The following is a 10,333-nucleotide window of genomic DNA, read 5'->3' as shown; positions in this document are numbered from 1 at the left end:
GGATTTATAATAAATAAAAACTATATGAATTAACAACAGTGCACCTAAAAGTACTTTTCATATGATTTTACAATTACATCCTGCAAAATATAATGTGAAATATAGCCTGCTAGTACCCAGCTCCTTCGAGATCCCGGTCTCATTTGTATAATTTAACACTGATACTATAATACTAGGGGAAAAAAATACCATTTTTCAATACCAGTTAGGTTCAAAACTCTCTCAATTTTAGAATGCACTAAGATATTTCTTTAAGTCTTGAGTTGTAAAATCATACAGTCTGGTGAGTATCATATTTGTATGAATTTTTTAACCTTTTATTTTCCAAGTAACACTTAAGAACACCATGATTAAAAGAAATTAAATTACAGGATGTTTTTTACAGCTTTGTCTTTTGTTTTTCCATTTGATAGACCTCTATTTTAAATGAATTTTGGTCTTCCCTTGCATAGCTCAGTGGGCAGAAACAGCAAAAGCCCTGGGAAAAAAGCACTGTGAGGGTGAGTTTGTTTTGCAGACTTTAGTGGGGCAAAATTTGATTTTGAAATATAAGCACCTAATCTGATATTTTAGTAGCAGCAGAAATATTCTCACTCATCAGAGGAACAGGCACAGTTCCCGATGATTTCAATGGGACTCGTGGGTGCTTCATACCTCCCAAAATACCATCTCTCAGTATGAATTAGGGTTATCATCATCAGACAGTCATTATTGTTCAGCTTTCAGCAAATTCCAGCTATTCTTGCCACATTTTAATATTTTGTAAGAATTCAGATGTAATTCTTAGGTATTTTAAAAGGTCTGAGCTACGTTGATTTTTCTTCTGAAGTGCTCCTTTTTATTCGACAGGTGTAAGTGGATCATAGCAGTAGGACAGAGATACATTGATTTGACTTTGACTTCATTTTTCTTAGCTGTCCAAATAGTTGTATCTCCATAATGTACTGGGGTAAGCCACAGTTGCCATTATCTATTTTGCTGCATCTATCCCACAGACACCAGTGTCAGCTGAACTCAGCAGAACCTTTTCTTCATTTTGTTTCACAGGGAGAAAACATATTATATTTATCTCTACTGATGCAGATGAAAAAGTCAAGAGAACAGACTGTTTCCTATTGGATCATAATTTATGAATTAAATAGATGCAGACACTAATATACATTGTTATCCACTCTTTGCCATCTTCAATGGAATCTGTATATTTTTTATAAAAGAAAAATATATAAATAACATAATTATCACTCTCAGAAATCCAGCACGACCTTTATAGGAAGATTGTTCGTATGACTTGGGAATTCTATACGTATGTGAAAAATACTACTATAATCTCTGTTTTTCAGAAATAGACCTAAAAAATTCAGAGATGTGAGAAATGAAAGGAAAAATGAGAATGAGACAGTGGTGGTCACCAACATACTGAATCTGAGCCTTTAGAGTTAAACATGGATAGACTTACATGATTTCTGATAATTTCTTTTACTAATAATGAGTGAAATATTTTCCAGGCTTGAACTGCAGTTTACCAGGTCTATTCTGTTTTGTCACTTCTTGTAATACACATCCTTTCCCTTCTCTAGGAGTAATATCTTGCTATTGTCTCATTTTATTTGAGGGTGCATATTTTTTACATTTCTTCAAGCTTTTTTTACCAACCTCAACTGTTAATCTTGTTTTTTCATTGGAACTGTTATGCATAATAAAACACTTTTTCCTTGGAAGATCCCACATAAAAAAATAAATCCAGAAATAAAATGTATGCTTTAACTGCTTACTGCTCCAGTGGTTACAAAGGTGGTCCTTTTCCTCTAATTCCCACCTGATATTTTCACAGGGAAATAATATTCACAGGGGAGACTAGGAAATCTGCAAAACCACTTTATGTATTAATGTTGATGCTTCAGCATATCAATACATTGCTCATTTAGTTATGAATTACATCTTCAAGTCTGAATCACTGTTATAAAACCCCATTCCTGTACAATGCTGAATTCATATCCATTTTGCTTATTAATTTTTATTCCTCAACCATCTTTCATAACTACTGAATTCAGACATGGTCATTTAAGGTATGATGTTCATGAAGAAGCAAGTCCAAAAAGTTATATATCTAATTCCAAAATGGTTGCCATCTAATTATTTACGTTCCAACCCTGTAGCCACTTTTACTTTGATGTTTTATAGCTGCATCCCCTAGATGCCAAGAACTGCTCAGCCTTGTCATAGCTAGAAAGGTTCCAAGATCTAACTCAAAATGCTATATCTATTGTGTTTATCTACAGCTTTGATTCTACTAGGAACAAAATGGTATAAACATTGAGAACTGAATGTTTTATCAGGACGACATACATCTATACCACCTCAAGACGATACTAATAAACTACTTGGCATATGGAATATGCTGTCTCGTATGTGTTTGAAACAGTGATTTGTGGCTGACTGCTCAAAGGTGAGGTGCCGCTTAGCTGAAAGTATGTGTCCACAATGGGCCATTTGCACTTACAAAAGTGTTTCAATGGTCCATTGCATTTGCTAAACAGTTTATGAAATTATGGCCAATTATCTCTGGGATATCATTGGATCCTCTGAATGCAATGTGGTTGCACTGTGATACAGCTGAGTTTGATTCCTTTTGCGTAGATTTACATCTGAGTGGGTGTGGAGGTTCATAAGCTAGGTCTACAGTGTCTTCTTAGTGTAGTGCAGTACCTCGTAGAGACAATAGCTTAGATCTCCAAAGTGATATAACTGTGATGCTGTAGTACTCTGCTGAGTTACTAAGTGATGTTCACTTGGTCTAGTTATTTTTGGTGTGATGCTGGATTTTGATCAGTACTTTGAAGGTCAATTTCTAAGAAGGCGTGGGCAACGTAACCTGGACATTTCCTTAGTTACCCTTTTATAAAATATATGCCAGACAACATAAGTGCATTAAGTGCAATATAAGTGCACACAAAAGTGTTTCAGAATGGGAGTGATATTTTCTTCTGAATCTAGACTAATAAATTATGCATATATGTATCATTTTATCCAGCATCTTTAGAAGTGCTTTCTTGACCTTGTTTTTCTCACGCACAGGGCCCAGCTACTGCCTTGGTAGGATGATGTTTTGTAAATAACAGGAGAATTGTCATCAGAATGAATTTATTATTTGCATTTCTGTTCTTCCCTGTTTATTCCTCTCTTGCAAGTGATGTAATTTAGATATTCTCTGTCTTACATTTTGCCAGGTCTTTAGGACTAGTAAATTCCAGTGTCATAACACAAAGCTGACCTTACTTGGCTCAAACTGACCCTTTCCCACCCTGTGTTGTTACTATGACAACTACAACCAGCAATTTGGCCTTAAAGACAATTTTTCTCCACCCTTTCCTCCTCTATCAGCTTGGCAGTTTATGGTTCTGTTGGATTGTCTAGTCTGGGTCATAGACTTACAACCCAATACAACTGAACAGTAAATGTTAATGGTGGAATACCTAGCCAAAAGCTGAAGACTTCTGCAGTACTGAAAACCGAGTACAAAGAAGATTTTAATTTGGAGCTACACTTAGTCTTTTGATCTGGAACAAATTTCCTGTTTTTAAAAGAAGACATGAACAAATCTCTTTGGTTTCAGTTGTAAATCTTGGAAAGGGTGAGCTATGCCCAAACCTTTCCACATCTCTAGGAAAGTGTGTAACAAAAAAAATATGGCTGAATTGTTAGGTCTTCCTTGTACCACTGTGGTGTACTTTGCGCATTTACTAATCTATTCCTCACCTCCTTTATCAGTTAGCGACTTCAGTAAAGCATTTAACGCTTCCTTCACCTGCTCCTCATGACTGCCCCGCAGCACTAAAAAGCAGATCCTGGCAAGAGGGCCTGCAGCTTTGGCAGGCTGCCAGCGTCTGGGAAAGCAAATCCTTTCTGATGATCAGCCTAGTGGAGCATGAATAAAGGAAGTGCACCATTCTGTCTGCTTACCTGGCAGTTCATACAACCTTTAAGGCCAGCTCTTCAGCCCTCCTTATCTCCTTTATAAATAGGAGAAGGATTCCAAATAGGCTCAAGCTCTCAAGCAGGCTCTTACTTACGCCTGGGGAGTTAGCTTCTTCCCTTCACCAGGCCTTGCTGCCAGGTCACCACCGAAGTAACCCTCCCTTCTCAGCAGGGCTTGCTGCCAGGTCATCACTTAAGCACTCAGAGATCCCCAAGTGATATCTACAATCATTTTCTTAACCTGGTCTTATCCTTTTTCTTCGTCTAATTTGGCACTTCTCAATCCTTGTTGAACAAACCTGGCTACCCTACAGTTTGTCTTTTGTTCTCTGAGAGCATATCCTGTCTGCTTGCTAATATTATTCACATCAGCAAAATATTTTGAGATAGAGCTTGTGTGGCATAAACTGCACAAAATAAAGCCATACTGTACAGCCTGTGCTTTGCCACTGAACGCCTGAAAGGAGAAAACAGCTGCCAGTTTCTTAGCACTCTTAGCATCTTTTTTGTTCTAAAGTTGCATGTTAAAAAAAGCAATATAACTGCTTAATCCATGGATATAAGATTCTAGAACTAGAACAAGTCACATCATCATCATTTGGATTATGTGAAAAAGCTCATGTCCCTATTATATTTATCTCCTGGACTTCCATCTACCCAGTGCAGAAACTGTACCTGATCTGACTGAAGATGCTGCTGCAAGAATCCTTACAATGCAAACCTGCAAAATCTCAATCTGGACAGTGACTGAATGTCCTGTTCAGGAGATTTGATTCCCCATCTTACTCTACACCAAAATCCTGACTTGTTAAGGTATATTTAGCCAATATTCTGTTCATGGTTTCTGTGTACACCAACCTATCATTTTACCAATAAAGGAGGTATTTCATGAGTCACCTAAATTTACCTGGATGTCTTTGCATTCTTTTGGCAAGAAAGATGGTTAGTGGGCCTTTTCCTTTCATTGACACATGCCTGCCACCATTTTTCATCGGTTTTGGTCATTCAATATGGAAGATCACTTTTTTATTCTTAAGAATAAAAAATAATCCTTAATAATAAAAGATATTCTTAATAATAAAAAAGTGTGTTTTCCAATAAAAAGATACAATAAAGCAATACACTACAATATGAGTTTGTGATGTATCCAGAGATGCCAGTGTAAATTTTTAATATTGACTCAGAGTCCTGTTGTAATATTCAGACTGTGTATATTTATACAAATGTTCCCCTGTGGATAGTTATTCAAAAGTTCTTCAGCTTTCCTGAAAAGACATTAAGGAGACATGACAATCCCTGGTGGAAAGTAATTTTTGCATTACGAAACCACCAACTTTGTGTAGAAAAAGAGGTGGAACAGTGAATTAATTAGCAGCCCAATGTTTAATTTGAATAAATGGAAATGCCAGAATGATTGAAGAACGTGTGCTGGAGACCGAAGAGTTCAGCTGACACATGGAAACCAGATATTTGTCTTAGAAACCTGGGGCAGTTTCCTCCATTTCTTTTCCCATTATTCCCGGGAGAATTAATTTTGTAAGAAACAGAAGTGTGTCTGAGCTTCTTTCTAACCAGGTGAGTAATCACCAGGTGGTGGCTGGATTAGCCTGGGCTGGATGGCTGGGTTCTGGGTTGCACATTAACTGGGGAGAAGGTCTTTTGGAACGAGAGGTGATGAGGTGTGTCATGCAGAGTCAGGGAGGAGGTCCGCAAATGATGCCATTGTCTCAAGTACTGGGAAGAACTGAGTAGGGTGATGGATGAAGGTGATGCAGAAGAGGCTGCAGAGGCTGAGGAAGGTGGACACTGGTCTCGTGGGATTTTGTATGAGGTGCATGCAAGGGGCTTTTGATGTGTGACTTGATTCTCTAGAAATATCAACATTTTCTAAACGAAGCGTACATGAATTGCAAGCACACATTGTACTTGCATATTTAGTTTGATAAATTGGGGAAAACCAGTTTTCAATCTCATGAAAATTTTGCAGATTTTTTTTTAATGCTTTGAATTAACATCTTCTCACCACAGACAAGGTTATTCTTTTTGAGAAACAATAAGCCATAGTAAACCCCTACAAAAAGTCAGACATCTGTTCACCTTTTTCCTTCACCTCCTCTAACCACTGGCTTATCGATTGTTCTGGAACAAGCTTTTCTCTCTCTCTGTACATCCCTATCATCTCCCACTCCCTCTCCTTCATATACATGAACATCTTTTTTAATTTGAAATTTCATGTTCAACCTTTTTCCAATGAAGACTTTTCAAAAATGTAATGCTTCTTTATGAAAAGTTATGTATTTAGGGGATGGCAGTCATATTTTCCAGTCGAAAAATGTTTTGCCAAGATTTTTTTTTATTTTCCTTAAGCAAATTAGAGGGATAATATGACTGCTTGTTTCACTTGAAGGTTCAGGGTTTCACAGTTACTCATTACTGTGACAGAGTACATTCAAGAGGAAAGATGTTAGAGAATTTCAGCCATACAGGTTAAGTCAGAAAAGCATCTGGCAGAGCAGACCGTTGCATGCCTTTAGGTTCAGCCTTGCTTATGTGTCTGCCGGGCCCTGAGATCTCCCACAGCCCTGACTGTCCCTGACCCCCTCCCCGGGGCCTCCCTCCACCCTGCCCATGTCCCAGGACCCCATTTCAAACCCCCGGGGCCATCAGCCCCTGCCCCAGCAACACCACAGCAGGGGCAGTCACCAACTCCCCACAGCCCTGCCCTGCCTGGCCATGGGCCCCACCAAGCCAGGCCCAACTCCAGGCCCATGTCCCGGCCCAGCCTTGTCCCATCCCTGTCCCCACTGCCCTGCCCAGCCATCCCAGGGCTGTGTCTGACCCCAGTTCCTCTCATCAGGACTGATCCTGACCACTACCTGCAGGATACACATCTAAATAGATATTTAACTCAATATCAGAGTTTGTAGCAGATCTGCATTTCCTATAAGCATTTGCCGTTATAGGAAAAGTTGTTTTTCCATCAGATGATATTTTTTTTTTTCTCTTGAGAGATTGGAACCCACATAACTATAAGTTTGGTCAGATTGTGTAAAAGTAAATATATTAAACTGAGTGTACTGTAATGGCTCTTATAACTAAAATGCAGTATACATTTGAAATGGAAAGTTCTTGTCTTTTATTCAAGCTTGGAATTTGGGATTTTGATTGTCCAGGTTCACTGAGAGAATAGACTTCAACTTGTGTATTTGAGCTGAATTTTGCAAGGATATGTAAAGCATCCATGAAGAACTGTCTGCTATGCTTGTTAGCAAAAAGTTACTCTGTGTAATCAGACTTCCCTTGGTCAAATAGCAAGACCATCTTTAGGTGATGGGATTGTGGAGGAGGAGATCCTCATTCTTCTGTGTCCTCCCTCCTGACAGAGCGGAAATATAAAAAATCTAAACCATATTTATCTCCTTTACTGACCAGTGAGTTCCTGCATCAGCCTGTGCCCTATAGAACCAAGCTCTTACACCTCAGTCATCTTCTACTTGGGATCTTTCTCAGTAAACTTCTTACAGTTTTCCTATTGCTAACATAGATAAACTCCGCCTCTATCACACAGTTGTGTCTACACCTCCAGTAGAGATTTATACATCTGCCTTCTCTTTAGCACACATGCAAGCATTCATGCACACACACAAACACACAGACACACACACACAGACACACATTATCTCTACAAACTCACAACATTTAGAATATTTTGATTTTTCTGAACACTCAACTAATGTGTTTAAAGATTTAGCCTTATGGGTATTTTTGTTGGTGGGTGTTTTTCTTAAAACTGATAGTCAGCGGGCAGCAAAGGACAGGGGAAGAAACAATTCCAGTCCAAAAGAACCAGCACTGTCTCTGTCTTTCATTTGTGTTTTACTCAAAAAGCAGTCAAGACAAATGTAGCCATTTTTTTCCTGGTAAAAGTGAACTTTTAAGTAAACTCTTGAGATTTTATTTCTGTAGGGAACTATTTACTGCAGAAATTGTTTTGTTAATAACAAGACAGCAGTCCTCTAAAAATATCTATCATCTCAAATGCTATAGCCATTTATAAGAATATTGCTTTACAAATGGCAGGAGGGAATTTGTTAGATTGTGTCCCTTGAATAGCCAGCTAAGATCACAAGAGGACTGTTTAAATGCATGGAAAGATACAAATTCCAGTGTCAAGTAGCCCTCACAAGAAAAGGTTCCATAATCTGGAGAAATATGCATGCATTTTTGCCTCCTTCAGCTTGAGTGTTTACCTGCCCATATAGTCTTTTGAAGTAGGGGTTATCAGTATGCTGAATAGCTAAAAGATTAGGTAATTTCATAATTTCCATACTCAGTTAAGCTCAGTTTTAGTGAGACTAATTCTGGTATAATCATCACTGAACGGAGACAGTCTGGCAAAGAGAAGGAGGTGTCTGAACTATTTAAAAGGGCAGCACAGAAGTTCACTTGCTTCACAGTGTCTTTCAGAGTATTCATCTGCTAATATTTCAAAAACACCTCAGAAGATTAAATGTGCAAACTATCATAATTGTTATTGTTTACTAGTCCCAAAGATGTACCTATAGACAGACCTGTTTTCTATGCGTGAACATCAGCTTGAAGTTGACTTGAATGGGGGAATTCTTACAAACAAAATGTTTAAATTCTCCTTGGTAGAAATAAAATTTCTTCTAAAAAAAGTTTTCCTAATTGTCAGTTTAAAAAGCTATCATTCTGTATTTACTATGTAGGCTCTAGACTTGGAAGACCATTATTAATGTTGTGGACTTTGTTCCAAAAAACTCAGTGCACGCCCTACGTTGCTGTGCTGCAGTGCTTCAGTGCTCACCAGTTCAAGTCCAACAGGCACATTTGATACTGTGAACTCTGTATCCATGACAGATTTCTTTTGGACTTATAAAACAAGATGAGTGATAGACTTAGTCTTTATTTCATTACCACTTAAATTCTTCATGTGAATGAGAAAGGAAATCACTGGAATCAGCAGGAATATATGATGTAGAATAATCCCTTGTTATATAACACCTGTTACCGAACAAAGAATAAGGAAATCTTTTTGAAAACACTCTGAACGTAGTACTTTACTTTGAAAATTTACAGTGCAAAATGATGCAGAAAACATCTAGTAAAAATTATTCCCAATTTATATACCCTTGTTGCCTTTTCTGAATTTGAACTATGGCAAATACAAGTTTGAGGAAAAGTTGCTAACATTCACGCTTGTGTGTATGGAGGGTAGGCAAAAATGGTTTGTGCACTTGTCACCATGGTGGTGTGAGTGGCTGTGGACTTTGGAAATGTCAGTCTGAACTGAACTGCAACATTTCTGGTATGCATTTTGATAAACATAAAAATAACAAGAAAATAGGACAGAAAAGTTAGTCCAAGTCAACTGAACTCTTTCTGTGAAGAGAAAGTGATACTTGGGAGCTGAATATGCAAAAATTATGCCCTGTTCTTGCTTGGGCGTGCAATAGAGAAGACCCAGAACAGAAGCAATGTATAGTTAACACTGCAAAATCTGTACAAAATATACTGGAGAGAGGCAAAGTGTATGTAAAGGGAACCAGTGTAAGAATCAAAAAGTAAGGATCTAAAAGCTGGTGAAAGCATCATTTAGGGGTTAATGTTCAGGAAAGCTCTCCAGATAAGTTTGCCGTAGACGTCGTGGATAGCTGGGATTTCATGCAAAAATTTCGTGCTTACTTTCTTGAGTTCTGTTCCTGCTTGTGACCTAAACACTGCTTTTGTTGTAGAAATCATCCTTCTAGTCCTTAGACATATGTGTGCTGCTTAAGGACATTTGATGCTCAGGTGTTAGATGTCATTCATTCTCAGAAACTATCTAAAAGCTTGAGAAGCTCAAGCTGTGGATAATTGCTTAATGTGCTGGAGTCCTTGCTAGGAAGAGGTTTTCTAGGTTTTTAGCTCTTCTTAATGTGGTTGATGGTTACCTACCCATCATGGTTTAACCCCAGCCGACAACTAAGCCCCACACAGCCGCTTGCTCACTCCTCCCCCCAATGGGATGGGTGAGAGAATCAGAAGAGTAAAAGTAAGAAAACTCGTGGGTTGAGATTAAGACAGTTTCATAGGTAAAACAAAAGCTGTGTGCACAAGCAAAGTAAAATAAGGAATTCGTTCACTACTTCCCATCGGCAGGCAGGTGTTCAGCCATCTCCAGGAAAGCAGGGCTCCATCACAGGTAGCGGCTACTTGGGAAGACAAACGCCATCACTCTGAACATGCCCCCCTTCCTTCTTCTTCCCCCAGCTTTATTTACTGAACATGACGTCATATGGTGTGGAATATCCCTTTGGTCAGTTGGGGTCAGCTGTCCCAGCTGTGTCCCCTCCCA

The sequence above is a fragment of the Aptenodytes forsteri genome, unplaced genomic scaffold, assembly GCF_000699145.1.
Source record: "Aptenodytes forsteri isolate BGI_AS27 unplaced genomic scaffold, ASM69914v1 Scaffold4, whole genome shotgun sequence".
Taxonomy (NCBI): Eukaryota; Metazoa; Chordata; class Aves; order Sphenisciformes; family Spheniscidae; genus Aptenodytes; species Aptenodytes forsteri.
Note: the sequence above shows the minus strand (reverse complement) of the source record.